Raw genomic sequence first — 2667 nt, 5'->3', positions numbered from 1 at the left:
AAAAAATCAGGTACAGCTACATGACTCCTCACTTAATGATGCATTGCTTAGTGACAGCAGTTCCAGACCCAGTTGTGAATGTATGTCAAAGATTACCTGTAGTAATGTAAAGGGGGCCTTCTTTGGAATGGCTTACTCTCTGGTGTTAATTAAGACACCGTAAAATATAAATGAAATCCCCTCACATGATGTCAGCCACTGATATTTAGATAACATAAAATAAAAACCAATTCCTTGCCTGCCAGGAGTCTTTTGCAAAGATCTAACTGGAGAGTGTTCACCATTTCACAGGTTGAATGGCAAGTATTTCCTGTTATGTCCTCCATTTTCCACTTTCCTCATCCTTTTTGAAGGAACTGTAACACCACTTATGACAGGTGCTGGAATATAGATAGTAGTGCCAGTTCCTGTTAGAACAGACAAGGAATATATCATGGAGCAAAATTTATGTCAAAGAAGACATATATCTTATATAGAGAAAAACACACGCATAGGTAAGATAAAATACCCATTCAGTTGTAGAAACAGAAACTGCAGCTTAACCATAAATAAGGAAGTTTGCTGTAACTTTAAGATAAGGAAACATATGTTTTAACAGATTATGAAAAGAAGCTGTTCCAGGGATGGAACAGAAACTATTTTAATAAACTGATACATTTTATTCTATTACGAATGATTGGCTAAATTGACAACTTTGAGTGAAAAAAAATGTATTTTGACTCTTGATTGTCTGGTGATTTCTGTTTAATTTCTCGCTTGACCATGAATAGGAAAAAAGGAAAAAGTCTCATCCTTCTGACACAGCCAGAGAAGATCAGCCTGAAGAAACAAATGTCTTCATCAAAACTTGGATAGGAGTAAGGGAATGGTAAAATATTATGTAATTAGTTATGAATTAGCTTAATGTTGTGAAGAAGTCACAGGGGGGGATGGGTGGTGAGGGGGGGTTAGGGAAGAGGGGAGGGAAAGGGGGAAAAACTTGTATTTGAAAACTTTTTCAATAATAAAAAAAAAAACTTGGATGAAAGATTTTATTGTTTTTTTGTTAGCAGGGATCATTCTGTCCCAGGAGTTTGTACTTCAACCAGTCCTGAGAAGATGAATCTTGAAGAAGTGGGATCTTCGGTGATACAACAAAGGGTTGAACCTCTTCTTATGTTTCAGAGGTCATCATATTCAAAATTTATATTTTAAAAATATGCAGGACTTTTAAAAAGTCAGTGTCAACTGATTAAGCATAGCAGGTCAAATAACCAATGCCCCTTTTACTAAATGGCAAACATTATTTTTGGACATACCTGCTCCGATAACCCACCACCGCTTGGAGCACTGTGTGTATGTGTATGCCTAGAGTTGTTGTTAGGGCATGTCGCTGCTCTATAGTTAAATCTTTTGCACCCTGGAATTTAATTTTTTTAAGCTCTTTTATTTTCCGTCAAGAAAGAATTTTTTCATTATGTTCTCTCTTTTTTTTTTAATTGCTTGCTGGGGTTGTTGGTATGTGGGAGTGTTTAGGTATGTGGTTTCCAATCAAACTTTGCAAAATTATATGTATGCATTTAACTATCAGTAAAGTCAAAAATATCTGGCTGTAGCTTCATTTATTATTTCATTTAAAACAGTGTATGTGTGTCAGTAGTGAGTTTCAATTTCGGCTGCTACCAGTTTGCTTGTGGGTGCACGTGCGCTTGCGCTCATGGGCGCACGCGCAGAGACGTCCAGGCAGGTGGGCAGAGCATCCTGACGCCGCTGCTACCGGTTCTCCCAATCCGGGGTGAATCGATAGCAACCCACCACTGATGTGTGGTTATGGATGTGTGCATGTGTTTTTTAATTAAACTTTGCAATAATATGTGCTGTTATATTTCAGGAAAGAGAGAAAAGCAGGCTATTGCTTTAAATATTTTTTTTTTCTCCTGCATTCAAGGTGCTGTTTTTAAACATTCCACAAAAATATTTTTAGTACTTTATTTCAAATGTGCTCAGAATATACTTCAAAGTATAAGTTTTCAATAGAGTCAGCCATAAGGTTATCAGGGGCCGATGCAATCAAGTGGAGGATTATGTTAATCATTAACTTCAGGTCTGTTAAGCAGACTTTCTTGATAGTATTAGATAACATGTCTTATCCAGCAGGATTTTAAACCTGGTGACATCTACACCATGTTGTTTTTGATCATTTACTTTGATGATATCACTTATTAAAATTACCTAGGAGCTCAAATTAGTGGTTAACATACACCATAAACCATGTGATAGTATCTTCTAACACACTTTTTACTGTCCCTTTCTAGTGGTTCCTATATTGTTCCTATATATTTGACCAACTTTTTTAACAATTACAGGTAGTCCTCCACTTATGCCCAATCGCTTAGCAACCATTCAAAGTTATGACAGAACTTCTCAGAATTACTTACAACATGGATTCCAAGTTTATTTTTTATTGTCATATTTATATGCCGCTCTTCTCCTGAGGGACTCGAGACAGCTCACAGAATAGAACAACCCAACAATAAATAGAATTAAAATGTTGAAATCCGATTTAAAAACCCCAAATCCCCCAAATTAAAATGCACGGCAGATCAGGGAATTTGCTGAAAGAGCCATGTCTTTAGGTCGGCATGGAAGATGCGGACGTCGGGGGCCGTCTGGAGCCCAGTGGGTAAA

General features: G+C 37.0%; 1 long non-coding RNA gene across 2 annotated transcripts; it reads left to right on the top strand.

Annotated features, from left to right (window-relative positions):
• The first annotated feature begins 659 nt into the window (after window positions 1–659).
• Window positions 660–1594, top strand: LOC117667891 (uncharacterized). 2 transcript variants are annotated; one of them, XR_004592167.2, is made up of 2 exons: window positions 660–868; window positions 1053–1594. It is a non-coding gene; the product is annotated as an uncharacterized LOC117667891 (long non-coding RNA). The 2 variants fall into 2 exon arrangements; XR_004592166.2 differs by having other exon boundaries at window positions 1050–1594.
• The last annotated feature ends 1073 nt before the right edge of the window (window positions 1595–2667 follow it).

This window comes from Pantherophis guttatus, chromosome 7, assembly GCF_059756535.1.
Source record: "Pantherophis guttatus breed Tessera chromosome 7, ASM5975653v1, whole genome shotgun sequence".
Taxonomy (NCBI): domain Eukaryota; kingdom Metazoa; phylum Chordata; class Lepidosauria; order Squamata; family Colubridae; genus Pantherophis; species Pantherophis guttatus.
Note: the sequence above shows the minus strand (reverse complement) of the source record. Positions and strands in the feature narration are given on the sequence as shown.